A 20,646-nucleotide genomic window follows, 5' to 3' on the forward strand; every position below is an offset into this window, starting at 1 on the left:
TTAGTGACACTGGGAGACATTTAGAGGATTATGAATTAGAACTGCAACGAGAATCCCTAGGCTTAGTTTTCCAATTGGTTAGTACGAAGATTCATATATAAAAAGGATCTCTGCCTTTGAGGACTTGTATTCTAATAATTCACACACATTGAAGCATTTGAGCCATTGATTTATTTGTTTCTCCTACAAAATAAAGCATAGGAATAAATGCATGCAGTTGCTTTTATTCTGAATTTGTTCTCAAACTGCTTTTGTGTGCAGAGAGTAGAATTCTTTTGACTGAACTTTTTAAACTTAAAAAAATATTGGCTTGGGGCACCTGGATGATTAGGTCGGCTAAGAGTCTGTCTTTGGGTCAGGTCATGATCTCAGGGTCCTGGGTTTGAGCCCCACATCGGGCTCCCTGCTCAGCAGGGGGTCTGCTTTTCCCTCTCTCTCTGCCCCTCCACTTGTTTGTGTGTGCTCTCTCTTTCTCAAATAAAATATTTTCTTTTAATTGGCTTTATTAGGTAGAGTTTACTTATAACAAAATTCACCAACTTTAAGGCTCTATTGAGTTTTAATAAATACATATGGTCTCATAATCGCCATCACTATTGAAATATAGTGCATTTCCATCCCTCCCCAAAGTTCGCTCATATCATATGCATTTTTAAGTCAACTTTTTATTGCAGTAAAAGTACAAGCAAGTGCAAGCTTGATGAATTTTCACAAAGTGTATCCATCATTCAAATCAAGAAAGAAAGCATGACAAACACTCCAGGGGTTCCCACATGTTCTCTTTTTCGAATGGTAACTACTAATCTGGCCTTCATCACCATAAATTAGTTGCCGGTTTTTGAATGTTAATGTAAATGGAATCATAGTATAAGTATTCCATTGCATCTGGTTTCTTTTGTTAAACACTATGCTTGTGAGATTTTTCTCCTATTGCCTCTTCTAGTTGTAGTTTATTCTCATGGCTAGTATTCTATTGTACGAAGATACCACAATTTATTTATCCATTCTCTTCCCGATGAACGTTTGGGTTATCTCTAATTTTGGGCTACTATGAATAGACCTGCTATGAACATTTGGTACATGTTTGCTGGCATTTTTATTTTTATTTTTTTATGGTTTTGCCTGTTTTTAGGGGATAGAAGGAATACAATAGAATAAAAAACTGCCCATTCATTTTGATTAAGTCAACTGATTTGGGACAATCACTAAAAAAAAAAAAAAAAGAAAACAGACTTTTCAGAGGACATTTTCCCTGATGGAAGATGGCGCCTCAGGTTTGCATTTGCTCTGTTTTATGAGAAAAAGAAAATGAAAGAGTGTATTTTGAAATTTGAGAGACAGGTACTGAGACGGTCAAATTGTTCTTCGTGTTGCAGGCTCTCTGCACTGACCTTTTCTGCCTCTCTCTCATTTTTCTTTCCCTCTTCCCCCCACTCCCCCCACCCTTCTTTTCCTTCAGGCATTTTTAAGTAGATAGGAATTTCAAAGACAGAGGTGAATTTTCCTCTGATGGGGATTTCTTTTTTTCATGAATGTGAAGATGAAGTCAAGTGATTTTCAGTTTGCTCAAAATGATTTCTTTTTCTGGGAAATAGTTTTGGGCTTTCATAAACATTGAAGCATTTTTGTTGTCTCAAATTTCATTCTGTTTATTGCATCCTGCCAGACAGGTCTCAGTAAGCCATAAGGAAGGCCAGGATGGCCATCATAACCCGCATCCTCTCCATCACTGGGATCCTGATAGCCCTGCCTTTAGAAGCAACCTAACATTTCATCCACCACCATTGATGGGCAAGGTTCAGTTTGGGCTGGCCAGGCCCCGAGATGATCTACAAATAGCCGGTTGCAGGCTGTTATTTTATAGACTATAGGTTAGTGTGAAAGTCCCGTTCCTTTTAAGGAAGCTCATCTATTCAAAATTGAAATCACTTTTGTACAAGGACTGTTGGAGGACAGTCCTCCTACGTCCCACATGCCACATGTGTTTTAAGGAAAAATTTGCAAATTCTAGTTGCTTCTAGTTCTTTGACAAGTCACCAGTTAATTCATCCTGAGAGGTCCTTTCCATCCATGTGGGCATGTAGTAAACATGTGTTTTCAGTGTCCACTCCCCATGGATCCTTTCTCAAGAATGCTTAATGACCCCATCTGGTTAGTCCCATGACTTCCCCCCAGAGTGATCTCCGATGGGTTCAGTCAACTGTGTTTGAGCCTCTGATCTGGTCATCACTGGCCCTTTGGTCATCACTGGCCCTTTAAGTCAGACCCTTTGGTTTGAGCTATTAGGAGAGCACACTGTATCATTTTGTAGGATTTGAAACTGGAGGATGGGGCCCAGGGGTTCCTTGTAGCTGTCTTCTCTGCTAGGACCCCTTGTGAAAGAATGTGACACCAGGAAGCAGTAGTTGCCATGTTTAGGCTCTATCATTTGTTCATTCTTCTTAGTTAAGCGGAAAAAAAGAGTTATTTCCTCCCTTCCTCCCAATTGTGATCGTTTCAGTAAACACAGACCCATTTTTGCCAACTGTTCTGAGGACCTGTGAGTGGCCATTAAGCTGCCTATGCCTTCATTTAGCCTGACTTCAAACAGTTTGCAGAGGAAGCCTCCAAGTAGCCACGCGGGTTGGGGTGTGTGTTTCTCCCCCTTCATGCAGATTGGACTCTGAAGTCCACATGTGAGAAGGCATTCTTTTTGAGACAGAAAACTCACTCAATAGAAGTCGTTTGCATTTCTATTTGAGCAGCCTGGAGACAAATATAGTGAAATGAATAGCCTTTTAATTTAATTGGCTTCCCAGTGTGAATCCAAAAATAGAAGGCACAATCCATCTTGGAGTTACTGTAGAAATCACTGAGATCCAAAGCCCAGCACATAACACCCCCAGAGTGTAAGCATCTTTCCCACTGATGCCAGACCTCCCACAGAAACAGAGGCAGAGTCGGGCGGGGGGGTGGGGGGGGGTCTAGTCCCAAAGGGACAATTGCGTCTGTTTATTGGTGACTGGCTGCAATTGTCTTCTCTTCTTCAAATATAAACTATGCATTAAAGGCATAAGAAAAGGAAGTGCTATTATATATTTGCATTCTTTTCAAAATCAAAATAGAGCCAGTGGAGAGAAAAAAAATATATAATACATTTGATTTTTTAAAATAGAAATAGAAGAGGGTATCATAGCATGGTTAGAAGTGAAAGCCTGGTCAAAAGCTTTCAGAAGGTCCTTCTGACAGCTCAATCTTCTGCCTCTTAGAGCTAACAGCTTATTGGAGAGTCCTGGGGTTAATCTTGACTTTGGGTTGGAAATGAGGAAAAAAGGAGAGGCATGTGCCGTCTGGATTACAGGTCAACATTCCAAAATTTTTATACACTTGAAACACATCTAAGCAGAATACTGGCACCTCGTGCTCCTCCTCTCCCCCCCTCCCCAGCCCCAGAGCAGGATTTGTGTGAGAAGGCACACCGGAGGTAGTGCCTGGTGCAGACGAAAGGAGAAGCTGATGGAGAACATTAACCATTGAGGAGAGCAGGTGTTTTTTTTTTTTCCCTAAAGTCCTCTCCTCTGCTAACTAAAAGAGCCACTTATATCTAACTTCTCCAAAATTTCTATTTTTCTCCACTCTCAAGTGAAAACGTGTGCCTTGGGTTCTTTGCTGAAACTTTGGTGGAATTAAAATGCCAAGGGAGGGGGGAGAAAAGAAACATCATCAAAACAAGTCCTTTCATTTGTAAGAGATTAAATTCCATGATTTGGTGAACCAGAGGCTCCCAAGAGGAGAATACTAGTGTCCTATAAGTAGCAGAGAACTCCCCACTTGATTCAACAACTTTCCTTGCAGTAGGAAACTCCATGTTTTCCATGCTCCATATTGAGCAGAGCTCAACTCCATGTCAGGGGCCAGCCTGGATCTGTCCTCACCTGCAGCGGGCGGGGGAGCAATTCCCAGTGTGGAAGGATAGGCTTTAGCCCCCACATCCGAGACCATGGTCCTGGGCAAAGGAGCCCAGGACCCTCAACCCAGGACCCGCCAACCTCCTTTGTAGGAGGTTGTAGTAAATTTTGGTGTAGTTGCGTACCTCCTGCCCTGCCCAAGATTCTTGGGTGCCTCTCCTTCCCCTCAGTCTCTGATCTGGTTCCTGGCCAGCCTCATCTAAGCCTCTACCTGTGTTCATGTTTTCAGCACATTAACTCTCTTAACTCTCAGAACAACCTGATGAGATGGGGGTCAGTCACATCGTGGGACCCATTTTGCAGATGGAGAAAGTGAGCCTCGGAAAAGTCACTGTTTCAAGTCCCTGCAGCGTTTACATTGTAGTTGGGATTTTCTGAAGATGGAGCAATCTTTCTGACCCCAAAGATTCTATCTCCGGTAGAGAAATTCCAGGAGCTGGGAGAGGCTGTGTGCACTGGTGTTCTTGAGGTAAACCACTTAGATCGCTCGCTTGTGCACATTTCTTTTGCACTTGGAGCTGTGGAGGGGGTGATTCTATTTGCATTGGAGAAGTGGCAGCAAGCTTTGGAACATTAAAGTGAAGACTGATTCTTAGGCTTTGCAAACAAGGAGTCCTTTTATTTTGGAAAACACTTGTCCTCCCTGATGTCAAGTGTGGCATTGAAAGAGGCAGAGTTAGAGAACAGGACGGCAATAAAGAGAAACACATTTCGTTGCCCTATCCTAACTCAAAGCAGGCCGTGCTTTGGGCTTCAGGTTTTTTCCATCTGTGGCATGAGGGCTTTTCATTAGGTGATTGCCAAGTCCCCTTATTTTAGCAAACTTCTGCTTGCTCTTTGAGAAGAGGAATTAGTTTCCCATTTAATATGCAACATTTTTTTTTTTTTTCCTCCAGCGCCTTTATCTTTCTCACCTTTGGGATCATTCCTGGCTTCCTTCTTGGGCTGTTAATAATTAATAGCACTGACGTTTATAAGCCAGTGGTAATATGTTTTGATTTTATCGTTTCTTTTCATGAATTATGGATATTATTAAAAAGCAATTTTTTAAAAAGTCTAAGAAGGGAATGGAAGTTGAAAGGAGGTCAGAGGCGATGAGAGGGCACGCTATCCCGCTCCTCCATCATCTGTCAGGTTTAATAAGTAGCTTTCAACTTGAAGGAGCTCCTGCTCTTTCTCCACGTCTCCCTTCATGGGTGGGAAGACACAGCCGTAGCTGGAATATAAATTCATGCTAGAGCCTTGAAATCCCCCACCTGCCAGCAGTCACTACATAAAGCGGATGTCATTCAAGAACTGCTCCTGAGTGAGCACACTCAAATTCTGTACAAACTGAGAATCAGCAAACTAAAGGTTTCATATTGACATTGTCTTTGATTGACCAGCTGTGTGACTTTGAACCCGGCAATGAACGTGTGGGGCTCCTTATCTCTCAAATGTTAAAACAATACCAGGCTCATCTTGGTAACAGGGCTCTTTTGAGAGTACGATGAAATTGTAAATGTTAAAAATCAAACAAGACACAATGTCTGTTCTTTGAATCACACCATGAAGAGAAGGAAAAGGCAAACCACAAACGGAGGGGAAATATTTGCTGAACATATCTAACAAAAGACTTCTACCTAGAATGTATAAAGAAATCTTACTGCTCCCTATGTCATTTTTAAATGGGTAAAATATTTGAATAGATGCATTACAAAAGAATATGTATGAGTGGCCAGTAAGTACATGAAAAGATGTTCAATGTTGTTAATCATCAAAAAAATGCAAATTAGATCCAGGACACAATGCTACATAATCATAAGAACATCTCAAATTTTAAAAATAGGAAAGAAAGACTGACAACACCAAGTGCTGGCAATGGTGAGGAACCACTGAAACTCTCCTACATCCTGGTGAGAATATAAAATGGAATAGCCACTTTTGAAAACAGCTTGATAGTTTTCTTCTAAATATACACTTACCATATGACCCAACCATTGGGTTCCTGGGTATTTACCAAAAAACCTGAAACTTTGAACAAGACCTGTTGTATGTGAATGGTCAGAGCAGCTTTCTTCAAAATTACTCAAAACTGGAAACATCCCAAATGTTCATCAAACATGAAGGCAGTTGAATACTACTCAGCAATGAAGAGGGATACACTTAAACAGAAGGAGTTGGACTCAGAGTACTTATTGTATGATTTCATTTATATTAAACATAAGAAAAGACAAACCCAATAGTTATTAGCAGAAAGCAAATTAGGAGTTGCCTAGAACCAGAAATTGTTGGGTGGGGTTGGTGATCACAAAAGGACACCTGGAAGTTTCTGAGATGATGGAACTGTTTGAGGTCTTGACTGTAGTAGTGATCACACAGGTATATATATTTGCCACAATGTATCAAAATATGCACCTAACAGGGCGCCTGGATGGCTCAGTGGGTTAAGCCTCTGCCTTTGGCTCATGATTTCAGGATCCTGGAATGGAGCCCCACCTTAGGCTCTCTGCTCAGCAGGGAGCCAACTCTCCCCCCCTACCTGCCTCTCTGCCTACTTGTGATCTCTCTCTCTGTCAAATAAATAAAGGAAATCTTCAAAAAAATAATAATTAAAAATATGCACCTAAAATGAATGTGCTTTCTCTCTAGGTTTCATTTGAATAATTTTTACTACTAAGTCTTCAAACTTACATATATTTTCTTCTACCATATTTTGTTATTGTTGCAAACATTGTATTGCATTGTGTTTGTCATCTCTGGAAGCTAATTTAAGTCTTCTATTACCTCTGTGTCTTTCCTTACATTCATGTTTTCTTCTTTCTTGAATACATAGAATGTATTTATGATTCCATACATTACTTATATAAGGTCCTTGTATATTAATTCTATCATCTGTATCATTTCTCATTTTTTATGATTGATTTTTTTTCTTCTTTACATTTCCCTACCTCTTTCTATGGCTGATAATTTTTGACTGAGTATCAGACATTGTAATGTTGACATTGTTGGGTACTAGAGTTCTTCTTTTGGTATTCTTTTAAATATACATTATTTTTAAACTTAGAATGCTTTGATTCATTTGAGACTTGCTTTTAAGCTCTGTTAGACAGGACCAGAGCCTTTAGTCTGTGGCTAATTTGGTCACACTGCAGAGGCAATATCTTTCTAAGTACTCAACCATATCTCAAATAAGCGTATGCAAACAAATGAGTAATCAGTACTCAACCAAATGTGTATCATGAGTTTTCTCCATTCTGCTGTTGGAAATGGCAATTATTTTTCGGAATAAGCTCTGAGTAATTTTCCACCTGCTCTTTTCCAGTGGTTCTTTCCTTTGCCCTGGGTAGTTTACTCACATGCAGAGTCTTATCAGTACTTTGCTAAGGATTTGATAGGAAACCCATGCAGAACTCTGGAGCTTGCTCTCTCTGCTTCCATCTCTTTCCTGCTATTCTGCCCTGCAAACTCTAGCTTCCTTGACTACTCCTTACCCCCCTGACTCTGTGAGGGTTCCTCCTCCCTGTGCTGAAACCTAAAAACTCTCCCCAGATAATAAGCTGGGGCAATCACAGATTCATGTTGTTTATTTCTCCTTTCTTATGGACCACTGTACTGCCCTGTTTGTTGTCCAGTCTCTGAAAGCCATCATCTACTTTGCCCCATTTAAAAAAAAAATCTCTACACCCAAGAAGGGGCTTGAACTCACACCCCTTGGAACAAGAATCACATGTTCTACTGTCAGTCTGGTACCCCTCTTTTGTCCAGATTGTTTTAGTTATTGTGGTGGGGGGCATATCTGGTCTTTGTTACTTCATCACAATGGGAAGCAGAAATTCCAAACGGGGGCATTTTACTTCATGTGACCTACAGGTCAATAGATGTCATGATGCATTCTCATCAATGGGGCTGCACCATAGCCTGGAGGCTCAAGGTAGCTTTGTAAAACTTTGTCGTATTGTGTAAGTTCTGGAATGGGACAGGAGAGTCTGACTAGGAACCACAGAGAAGTATATCATTGACTCACTTGGCCCCACCACGCATCTATTACCCATAAGGTTGCTGCAACCCATATGGCTCTTACCTTTTCAGAGTTTACTGGCTCTGCATCACTTTGCCTGGCTATGTTCCCAGCAGTCTGGGAGTGCCGGAGAATCAGATCCTCCCAGAGCCGACTTCAATCCATGTCTAGGGGGAGCTGGTGTATAGACACTGCAGTACCTTGCTCTTCAGGGAGGCAGCCCTTGAGAGCGTCTTCTATACCGTTTGCAGACTTACCCAGCAAGATCAACCTTCAGCTGCTTGTAGTGATCAGTTGTTTGATATCATACTCTTAACTCATTATCTTTCCTACCTTGTCTTACTGTTTCCTTCCTCCTCCCAGACCCCTACAATTAGAATTTCCTGGCATCACCTCCCTGCCTCCCGAATAACCCATTTGTAAATGAATCCTTGTCCCAGGGTCTGCTTCTGGAGGGGCCCTAACGGTGACAGTAGCCAACCATACCTTAACCAGAAGCAGGCTGCCCAGGTTGGAGAAAGAGAAGGGATCCCAAGCCTCATCAACCCTCAGTTTTCTGCTTCTCTGTGCCTGTGCTCTCACACATGAATGATGTAGCATAGGCCTTTGGTGGTGGAAGTAGCAAACAATAATCCATTTCTAGAGGGCAATTTTGACAGTAAATATAGTTTTAAAGATGCCTATCATTTTTGGTTTAGTGGTGGTATTTCTAGAAATGTACTTAAAGAAAATGAATGAGGGTCTGTGCAGTTTGGCTCAGAGACTTTGCTGCACTGAGGCTCTGTCTGTATATCAGAGAAATGGAACCAGCCTGGAGAAGAGCAACAGGGTACATGACAGTGACAGCGCACTCATAACATGGAATGCTTTGTAGTCATTACAAATGCTGTTAGAGATTAATATGTTTTGGTAGGAGATGTTCTAGTGTAATGTGAGGTACAAGAGGTAGGTTATATAGCAATAAATATAGTATGATCTTATTTACTTTGGTTTTGTAGTAAGGGAAATTTCCATTTGAACCTTGACCATTCACAGAAAAGCTTGACTCCCATGTAACACAGAGCCGGCTTGAGCCTCCAGCAACTCATACTGGACTCAGCTGAGAACTATACACCAGGATTGGACTGGAGAAGCAGATGACATCATGCAGATGACGTCACATAGTGATAATGACTAATCTCAATGGTAACTTTTCAGTCCCCCTTTGGTTACAGTTGCAAAGTTCCATTTGGATCCTTCCTAATTTAGAAAACTCTATCTCCCTCTTACCTTCTATTTGACTCTCACTACTCATAAGGAGAGGCCTGCTGAACTCCTCCTCCCAGAAGAATGCAGCTTTCCTTGTCTAGCATACTGAGTTCATCCTCAACAGAGACCATTTGGGGTCTTTGGTTTTTCTTTGACGTATTTGAATGAAGTTGGTCAAAGGTTGTAGTCAAACAAATGTTACCTACAAGTCTTTTCTGAATACTTTTATGTGCCTCTTACTGGTGCAAGGTAAAACATAACTTTGAGTGACTGACCTAAGCAGACAGAGGACCCTGAAGAAATAATCTGAATCAGAAATGAAAATTCTTTTACCTCCTACCCACCCTTGTCTCTCTCCCCTCTTTCAGTCCCCCCGCCCCCCTGCTCATATGAGGTTCCAGTTGAGTCATAGGGATGAGAGTAGGGGAGGAGGTTCAAGGAGAGTATTTTGGGTAAAAGCTTGGATATAAATGAAAATAAATAAATAAATAGTTCAGAGCGTATTCCCTGACTAGGTGCATAAGAGAGATATGTAGCCAGAGAATTTTTGAGCCACCTAAGCTAATGTTGCCAATTAATAGTTGAGGGATAAAATCCAGTGAGATTAAATGATTTTCAAAAGTCTAACAGCTAACAAGTAAGGGACCAGAACAACTGAATATTTGCATTAAGTAGGCCCTCAAATTGTTTCTATTTATTATTTATTCAAAGGAGAACCTGCCTCTCATTGTCCCACTTTTTATTTAGAAAAGGCGAGAGCAGGTGGGTTTGCATTGAAGTTATTCATGGGCTTGGGGGAATCATTTTGAGAAGACAGAGTCTATAGACCAGGCCAGGGAGTGAGACTGCCTGAAAGATGTTTGCAAACTAAGAAGCCTCCCATTTCATCCTTTGCAAGCTTTGATTCGGTGGGTGAGTGTGGGGTGGGGCTTAGGGAAACGTAGTTTTCAATTGACCCCCAGCTAATTCTCAAGCCAGCCAAATGTTAGACTCTGGGCTTGACCAAGCATCCGGCAGTCTGGGACCTGAAGGGAATAAAAGTGGGAAGAAGAAAGAGGAAATTGGCTCACAGGATTCGGTTCGGACCAGTTTTTTTCTTCCAGGCAAATTTCTTTTCTACCCTGATTGGTGTTTGTCCTCAAATGAAAAAGTGGAATGTTTACAGGAATTTGCCAGTGTGGGTGGAGGAGGACTGGTGAGGAGTCTTCCAGATTCTCCAAGGCAAAAAGGATAATAGAACCAAGGCTACCCCTGTTTCTGCTTCAGGGAGCAGTGCATGTGACTTTGCTCTGTCTTTTTGCAGAAGAGGGCTGTCGCACGTCACCATTTTCTTTAAAAGCGATTTCCCTTCCCTTCACTCCAACATCAGCTCAAATCACAATATTTTGTCTCCTTTTCTAATAAAAGATGGTGCTTTGCTATTTGGGAGAACTGACAGGTTTTCCTCATCCTTTGTTTGATGAAAGTCTCCAAAAACTTTTAGAAGCCCTGCTGATGGTTTCTTCCCACGTTTGAATGAAATGCACACCGGAAGCCTGGAAGCCCAGGAGCAGGCAGGTGTGTTTATACTGATGCTGCTGCTGTTGTTCAGTTTGCTGTTAGGGAACTGGCTTCTTTATGCTGCAGACTTTAATATTATGGAACCCTAGGCTGAGGTTAGGTCCAAAGACTCTTTTACTGTCCTCTCATCTTTCCAGCTTTGTTCACTTTGGACTTTGAGTGGGTCACATTCCTGGAGTTGTGGCAAGCCTGAAAGAGAGGTCCCACCCACGACACATAGGAGACCCTATCTATCTTAGAGACTTCGTGATTACCAGCAGGAGAAGGAAGGTCTCCAGGGATTGGCAAATTTTTTTCCACAAAAGGCTAGGTAGTAAATATTTTCAGCTTTGTTGGTCTTGGTCACAATTATTCAACTCTGCCGTGCTGTCTTGAAAGCAGCCATAGATAAATGAGTGTGGCTGTGTTCCAGTAAAACTTTATTTGCAAAAATAGGTGCCTGAGCTGGATCTGGCCTTTGGGCCATAGCTTGCTGACCTGTGGTCTAGGATGTCAGGAACCTACAAGCGGAGACAGGGCTGAGTTTGAATCCTAGATTGTCTACTAACTAGCAATGTGACCTTGGAGTAGTTACGGAAACTGTGAGGCTTCCTGACGTCAGCAGTAAAATGGTAACACAATCACTAGCTTGTAGGTATACTGGAAAGAGGGCTGGAACAAGTCCTGGATTGATCTTCGACCACATGTAGGAATCTGGTCAAGACTATGACATCACTTCATCTAGAGATCTAACTAGAAATTGGACTTCAGATGCTGGGGCCCCATGGGCTAAATTTAGCTAACTGAGGGGTTTTATCTGGATCCCGTGATATTATAAAGACTTTTCCAGTATGAATACTTTTAGATAATATTGCATGTTTTCGATTCGTCTGTCACTACTACTTTGTTGTCTCATGGCTGGGTAGCTTCACTTTTACTTTTATTTCCTTTTATTTATTTGTCTTTGGATAGCTTCACTTTTTAAATGTCCTTCCTGGTGTCTATAGGTATTAAAGTTTATGACCCTTGATTGGAAGGAGTCTGAAGACTTTGCCAACTCCGAATGAACTTAACTCTGCCACTCTCTGAGAATGATGCCCAAAGTTTCACATTTCACATTTAGGAACAAGTCACCCAAAACGGTGGTTTAAAACAAAACAAAACAAAACAAAAACAAAAACAAAAAACCCCAACAACCTTATGCCTTACTTCTTCTGAGTCTAGGAGTTGGCTAGACTATTCTGTTATCACAGGTTGGGTCCAGCTGACCTTGCTGGCCTCTCTCATGCATTTGTTGTCAGCTGGTGACTCAGCTGGAAATTGCATGGGATAGGTCTGCCTCAGCGTAGATAATGCCACTCTCTTCCATGTGTTTCTCCCAAGCCACCAACAGGACAGCTAAGTCACATCCTCAGAGAAGTGAGAGGGGATGCAGATAACATGCTCTTACAAGCTTCTGCTTGCTTCAAGTTTGCTACTCTCCTGTTGGTCAAAACAAGCACACGGCCAAGTCCAGAGTCACTTCCAAAGGCATAGGGAAGAGTGGAGAGTGGGAACCACCAGTGCAATAAGTCTATCACAGACACTAAAGTGATGGTTTGTGTGACGGTAATGGGAACACCATTATCCTCTTTATCATTGCTGGACAATGTGGTAACTTTCTAAAAACAGAATGGGACCACGTTTAGGCAACAAGGAGGGCTGGTGACTTTGAGTGTGTGTGTCTGTGTTTAGAAGGGGAGATGTTTCTCCTTTTCTTTTTTCCCCTCAAACCAAGAGCAAAAACAGAGTTCTGGAGACCTTTGAAAACTCTATGAGTCCTCTGGGGAATTGCAGGAGGGTGATTTTAAGGACACTATCAAGTGGGAGATCTTTCCAAACAAATACCGCTATCATTTTTGACATCATGAGCTGCTTTTGCATTCTTTGCTTGGGATTCATCTTTGGAAAGATGGTTATTTATTTCTGACTCACACCAAGAAAAAGTATTTATTATAGAAGTGAGAGTGAATAGAAATAACAAGAACAGAAAACCTCACCACTACTACTATCACCAACAAAACATGGATAGGTTATTTTTGCAAAGGAAAAGTTGTGAGTTTTGTACATGGTCTAGTGAAGACAATAAAAGATATGAATCAATACTGATTTCATGCATCTTTTCCTTTGCATACAGGTGTTGTTAATAAGGTCCCACAGGTAAGCATCCGAGATAAAATGATGAAGACTGACATTGTTGAGACTACTCATTACTTCCATTAGTTTTTTTTTTTCTTTTTTAATAAGGTATAATTTCGGGTACAGTAAGAAAAGAACCTGTGTTTTCCCAAAACATTGTTTTCCATGTTTTAATGGAGATGAAAAATGCCAAGGCGCAGAACTCTCAGTCCATCTGACATTCCATTTACTAAGTGCTTAGTAGCACAAGAAAATAATGAGCAGAAAGCCAGAACTGAGAGGGGCAAATCCACTGAGGTGAGGTTGGGTTCCTTGACGCCGGAAGTGCAGTCCCTGGAGAGACAGCATCCCATTACCCTGGGGTTTGTCTCCACGAGGACCTGCGGAATCAGTCTGCATTTTATTAAGATCCTGAGGATTTGTATAGCATATGAGCATTGGAGAAGCGCTGGTTTCTACTTAATTATGTCACAAATTAGAGGCTACATCCGGATTTGGTGGAAACATTGGTATTGCAAAACATTTATTTGTAGACCACATTAATAAAGACGCCAGATCTGTTATCATTTTCGGGCCACAGTGTTTTATGTCTGTCGAACAGGGACTCATAACTCCCTTCCAGGATTTTCAAAGGAGTTGAAGCAATCAAGCCGGAGCTGTAATAAAGTGCTCTGGAACAAAAAAAGAGATACATAAATATTGGGTCTTATTTTATTAATGAAGGGCTTCTATCTAAATCCTTTAGCTAAATTTAAGACCTCAACACTGAGGAAACTAATGAGGTCCAGAAAACGCGATTCTGTCTTCATGTTCTCACGAATATCCAGCCATCCACCCTGGGTAGATGGCAAGCTGGCCACTGAATCCGCTCTAGGAATCCGCTCCATTAGGTCAACGATGACCCATCACTCTAGAGGAAGGTCCTAATGCCTGGCATCTGATCCTAAAATTTTTTTGCTGAAAATATCCTCCAACCGGCAGTATAAGCCTCACTTGGAGGCTTGTTTTGGGAGCACAAACCCTCCAGCCTGAACTCCAGAACTCCAGAACTGGAATTTGCTTTTTGATGAGATCCTCCTTGATTCCTTTTTTTTTTTTTTTTTTTAAAGATTTTATTTATTTATTTGTCAGACAACAAGAGAGAGCACAGGCAGGGGGAGCAGCAGGCAGAAGCAGAGGGAGAAGCAAGGTTCCTGTAGAGCAAGGAACTGGATGCGGAACTGGATCCCAGGACCCTGAAATCATGATCTGAGATGCTTAACCAACTGAGCCACCCAGGTGTCCCGGTCCTCCTTGGTTCTTAAGCAAATTAATCTTGAGAAGCACTGATCTAAGTGAGTACATGTTAACTGAAGAAGAAAGAACTTCCTCTGCCCTAGGATCCTTCTAGCTGGACTTAGAATCCAATGGACATGACACAGATTAACAGGAGAAAATCGTATTTAATAGGTGTATGTGCAGGGAATCCACACCGATGTGGAAATTCCAAAGACAGTGAGGCAACATGAAGCTTATTTGAGCTAAGGAGAGGGGGAAGGAGTCTGAGGATACAATGGGGAGGCAGGCCATTAGCCCAGAGGTGAAAGGAGATGTTGGAGATGTTTTGAAAAACAAGGTTGCCCTATTGTGTAGATAAATTTCTTAGGTAAGGGGGGCACTCTGTTAATTGCTCTCTTCCTGGTACAGGCTCTCCTTTCCAAAGTAAATTTAGTTGAGGGGGAGACAGACAGCTTTTCCTGCTGGGTTTGGATTACTTTTAATTCAAAATAATCTTTATGCCAAAGTGGCCCATATTGGGGCAGCCCTCCCTGGACCCCTCCAGAACCCTGACTACACATTAGAATTCCATGGGGCCTTTAAAGATCCCAATGCCCAGCTTCACCCTAAGCAATGAAATTAGAATCTTTAGGAGAGACCCCAGGTATCTATCTATTTTTAAAGCTCCTAGATGATACTTGGATATACTATTTGGGGAGTACAAAGTGAGATATGGAGAAAGGCCAGGAAGAGTTGGGGGCTGGAGTTACTTGAGGGTCTTAGATTAGAGATCCTTGGCAAGGGGAAGACAACTGGAGTTTGGGTGTGAGAGGAGTAAGAAGTAAAGAGTTATGACAGAGGAAGACGCCCACGTGGAAGCTCGACTGTGGAAATGGCTGAGGAACTTTCGGAGAAGGGGAGAGCTAGAGCCCACACCGAATGTTAAGTAAAGATATGTGCTTCTGTGATAGAAAGACCAATGTCTTCCCAGAACTGTCGTAAAGACTCCACATGTTTGGCCTCTCTTATGGAAAATAAGGAATCAGAGCCGAGCCCAATGTCCGAGTTTATATAGAAAATGTATGTTCAGAGTGGGGTGATGATATAAGCTGCCAGATAAAATACAGGACACCTGATTAAATTCTAATTTCAGATGAAGAACGAAAACGTCTTTAGTGTACGTACGCACTATGCAATATTTGAAATATCTGAAATTTTCAGTTAACTGGGTACCTTGTATTTTTATTTGCTCAATCCAGCGACTCTATGATGAACCCTCAACTGGTTCATGAGAAGCAGGCGCTGAGGTTCTGAGGCCTCATAAAAGACTTAGTGTTGAGCCGGCAGAAATCTTGGCAAGGACGCTGTGCTTAAAATGAACCGAGGCGTCTTATGTACGTTTGGTTTAAACCAGAACGACGTTCTCTTTACTCTTCATTTTCCAAACTTTCTTTCTATTCCACTTGTTCCAGTTTTCTTGGATCTTCTCTCCTGCCCCTCCCCCATTCTCATTCCCTTTTCTTTGTTTATTTTTTAAAGGAAACTTGTCCTCGACTTTGGGTTTATTATTTTCTCAGTGTCCTCCACGTCTGGTAAAAGAGAAGCTCCTATTCTTTTTTTTTTTTTTAAAGATTTTATTTATTTATTTGACAGACAGAGATCACAAGAAGGCAGAGAGGCAGGCAGAGAGAGAGGAGGAAGGAAGCAGGCTCCCTGCTGAGCAGAGAGCCCGATGTGGGGCTCCATCCCTGGACCCTGGAATCATGACCTGAGCTGAAGGCAGAGAAGCTCTTATTCTTGAAGTCAATTCAAATTTGTTGGTATTTTTGGAACAGCCCTTATTTACTTACCATATTCTAGCCTACCACAGCTTTGGAGATGTGTCCATAAATTTATATTTCTGAAGTGCTCCGTCCTCCACTACTTCGTGGTGGACAATTTCCTGAGGCAAGAACCCAAGTCAGCTCAGCGTGCAGGAGAACCAGAGGAGGGTGGGGATGAAGAACAGCAGCGAGATGAAAACAAGAGTTTTTGTCTGAATCCAGCCCCCGCCACCAACCGTCTCTCCCTGGGCTGGGTACAAAGAGCTTTCTGAGCCGGGGCACTGGGCGGGCAGCGGATCTCTTTCAAAACCACTGAAGTCTGTTTATGTAGATATTATCTTCTTTTGAAAACTGCCCAAGGTGGAGTCTTGTGAGCCATTTCTCAAGAGCTGTCCCAGACCATTCCCAAGCTGGGGTGGTGATGGAGGTACCGGAAGAATGAGAGACAGACACTGGAATGTTCTTTACTAGCTCATTTGACAAAAAGAGAAAAACGGAATAGAGCAGTGGTTCTCAAATTGTGGTCTTTAGACCAGCAGCATGGGCATCACCCAGGAACCCATTAGAAATAGAGTTTCAGGCCTTACCCCAGACTTGCTAACCCAGAAACTGAGTTTCTGGGGGTGGCCGGTGGGGAGGTGCGGGGTCCAGTAATCTATGGCATAAAAAGCCTTCCAGGTGATTCCAACGTACGCTGAAGTTTGAGGACGACTAGGCAATTCTACTTCTTCACCCTCCATGAGAAAACCTCATCTCTTGATGCCAAGCAGCACTGTCTAGGTGGATGTGGGCTGCCCAGGTGTGCTGGGCTGTGTGGTCCAGACACTGTGCATGCATGTGGGAGGGGGGGTTCTTTTTCACCTAAGGAATCCTTCTCTTTAGTTGGATGACAAAAAGGGGACTAGGATAGCTAAGGACAGAGGGAATGACACAGACAGAAATGAAACTTAAAAAACCAACAGAGACATACAGAAGCGAGGGTAAACTTTATATCCAGAGCAAAAATGTACTGAAACAGAGATTTAAATTTTTATTTAAATACTACATGTAGCCATAATAATACCGGCCACTACTTCTGTTTGATATATGACACGCACTGCACTAAATGTGGTTCGATCTGGTCCTACAGCTAGCTGCATATAAATGCTGGGTCAGGTCGCCACCAGTGAGATCACGGCCCCAGAACCAGGCTTCGAACGGGCTGCTCTGTAGAGCTCAGCTCTCATCCTAGTGGTTCAGGGCCTGGGCTGCATACTGGACACTCCCAGGAAGCTTTAAGAAAGATGGATACTTGAGTTCCAGCCCCAGAGATCCTGATATATTAGGTCTGGGGTATACCCTGAGCATCAGAATTTTTAAGCTCTCCTGGGATTCAGATGGGAAGCCAAGTCTGAGGGCCACTGTCTTATCAAGTCTGTAGCTAAGTGGTTCTTCAACCCAGGATGCAAATGGGAAGCCCCAGTTTCCTCTTGAAACCATACTGGTGGTAAGAGCCCATCTCCTGAGATCCTGATTTTAATTGATCAGGGGTGGGGCCCAAGTATTCGTGTTGTGCCAGTGTGTCGCCAGGGTGTGTGTGTGGGGGGGGACACTGCTCTCTTAAGGCTGCTGAGAGCCCAGGGGATAGAGGAGCTGGCTTTGCAATATGGCCTTGACCCTGACTGATCACTGCTGATTAAGTCCTCACCTGGAACTGCCTCTGGTTGTCTCAGAACGGCAGGAATCAGACAGTTCAGTTCAGGATTATTGACAATTCAAATGAAGGCTGTGCGTGTGTGTGTGTGTGTGTGTGTGTGTGTGTATGTGTGCACACATACACACACCTGTGTAAGGGCAACTCTTAAGAATAAGAGGCTTAATTCCCCCAGTTAAAGATAAGGGAAGAGGGTCCCCTTCTCCTCCTTTTTGTCAGAACGTTTACTTTAGAAAATGTCAGAACAATTACCTTCAGAAACCAAATAAGCCTCTGTCAGCTTTATGACCCAGGAGTGTCCTTCTTAAGGACCTGGGAGCCGTCTCCTTGAAATGCAGACAGCACTCCCACCCCCAGTCTCTTTGGGAGGTAGGACCCAAAGTTGGTGAGCACCTCATTTCAAGCTGTAAAATTACTGCCTGCCATAGAGCTAGGAGTTTGTGTTTGTTCCTCTGGAGAAAGTCCTTTAGCTAACATCCATGGTCTCCCCAGTTAGCCAGCAGAGTTCGGATGAACTCTGTGTGACCGATAGTGCCGCCCAACCCTCTCACCTGAGGGCTCGTTATTGTTTATCTTGAAAATGTTCCCATAAAACAATTGTCTCTGTTTGCCTATGTAAACGGGAGCGGGCGATTTTTTCCACCTTTGTGGTCTCTTAGCAGATTGCCTGTGACGCACATCACATTCTGGTTTCATGCTTATCCAGCAGTAGAACTGCTTTCTTTCTCTGCTGACTTTGTGGGGCAGATTTCTGGATCGGGAGAATATTTTTTTTTTTTAAATTGAATTTCCTGGACAATGTGTGTGTCTGTGTGTGTGCATGTCGTCTCCCCCATTGATGCTGAGGGACTTAGCCTGTTAAGATTCCCGCCCTCCCCCTCCACTCTACCTCGGTGCCTCATTTTTGCAGGTTTTATCACTTTTTAATTTTGGTTTTCCTTGAAAGGTTTACTCAAGAAGAGGCTTTGCTCTACTTAACAGAAAGGTTCGAATGCCAGTGAACTTTGTTTCCTTGGGGTCCCCTCTGGCCCCGACACTCTGGGAATCTGAGGCTCCTACTAGGACCACAACCCCCACAGTTCTGGAGTTCCCTGATATGTCGGAGTCCCACCCTGGAGCAAGGAGGCTGGGAAGAGGTCCTGTACCACTCCCCAGGGTGTATGTGTGCATGTGTGCATGTGTGTGTGTGTGTGTGTGCACCTGAAATTGCTCGTGGCAGTGGTGTGCCTGGGTGTAGACACAAAGCAGAGATAAGAGAGTGAGGGGACGTAGCAGAAGGGTGGAGGTAAAAGTGAAGAACTAGAGAATGTTCTTCCACTAGGGAACAGCTCTGTGACTTCCAGACCCTATGACACATGATTCTAGCCTTATTTATAATAGTGTTTTGAGAGTCCATGGGTAAACAAACCAAAATGATATTTGAGTTGTTGAGAAATGGATGGAGGTATCTGAGTTTGACTTGTACCAAAGACTAAGAGTTTGGCCAGGTACAGAGTGACCTGTGGAACTGCCTCCGATGGACCCAGTGGAGGCCCAAGATGATTAGAGTTGATGGGTGCTCTCTCTTCTCTTTTTACTCTCACTGTTGCTACCATAATTTTAGTGACTCAGTGGGGATCTGTGGTGAAGAGAGTGAGCACAAGACCTCCCAGATTCTCTCTCTCCCCCTTCCACCCACCCCCCAACAAAAAGCCTCATTGTGCTCACTGAACCCTGGTGCCATGAATGGGGCCTTTATTGCAGCCACATTTCTGAGTGTGCTCAAGTTTCCCTAAGTGCGATGGTTTTGACGTCAATTTACAAAATCATAAAATAGAAGACCTGGAAAGAATTTCTGAAATGGTGTGATCCAACCTCTTTCTTTTCCTTATTGGTAACAGAAAAGAAGATAGAGAAGTCAAGAGACTTGTCCAAGATAAAGCAGTGGCTGGCCACAGAGTTCGTTGATCCACTGCCCCCAAATCTAGAAACACTTGACCAAAACTCAGCACATTATTTTTTTTCCCCAGTTTTGTCCCATTTACATTTCTATGGGAAAGATATGGACATACAACTCCATTAAGTGATACATGATTTTCTCCGATTTACCTGTTTAGGAAAAGTTTAGAGCCGGAATTCAGAATCCCTCTTCAGCCCCTTGCCCTTCTCCACACCCCAGTCCAGGGTGAGATTTGCTGTCGAATGTGTTTGTTCCGTGGATGTATTTCCTTTGAAAGATTTCTGCCTTTCATCATTGTTGGAACAAACGGAGAGATCTATGTCGGAATGAAGCTGGAATCCTTGCAAGTTAGAAGCATGCATTTTACTTGAGTCTTGGATTTCTGTTTGCCTTGATCTCTAGACCAAAGTATGGATCTCTTTGTAATTAGTAGCGTTTGTTTTTAGGAGGCTTGTTCTAATGTCTCCTCATCTTTGTGTCTTGGTTCCTCTACCCATCAGGTTCTTTCCTTACCTTAGCTTTGATGCTTGCCATCTACCTTCTGCTTTTCCTCCTCCCCCTCCTCCTTTCCCTTCTTCCTCCTCTTCTTCTGCTTCCGCCTCCAACTCCTTCTCCTCCCCCCTCCTCTTGCCCCTCCCCCTTCGTTTTCTTCTTTTCTTCCCCTCCTCCTCTCCCTTCTTTTCCCTCCTCCCCCTTCTTCCCTCTCCTTTTCCTCCTCTTCCTCCTCCTTCTTCACAGTTTCTATTCAGAAATAACTGGCATACATCATTGTATAAGTTTATGGTGTACAGTCATAGTTTGATTTACTTTTATTGTGAACTGATTACTGCCAAAGGTTCAGTTAATATCTATCTTCTCATGTGGATACAATGGAAAGAAAAGAAAGAAGAAAAGAAAAAAGGAAAAACAAAATTCTCCATGTGAAGAGAACCCTTAGGATTTACTCCCTTTGCAACTTGACCGTGTATCAGACAGCAGTGTTAGCTGTAGTCATCCTATTGTATGTTATATCCCAGGTACTT

Source organism: Mustela lutreola, chromosome 9, assembly GCF_030435805.1.
Source record: "Mustela lutreola isolate mMusLut2 chromosome 9, mMusLut2.pri, whole genome shotgun sequence".
NCBI lineage: Eukaryota > Metazoa > Chordata > Mammalia > Carnivora > Mustelidae > Mustela > Mustela lutreola.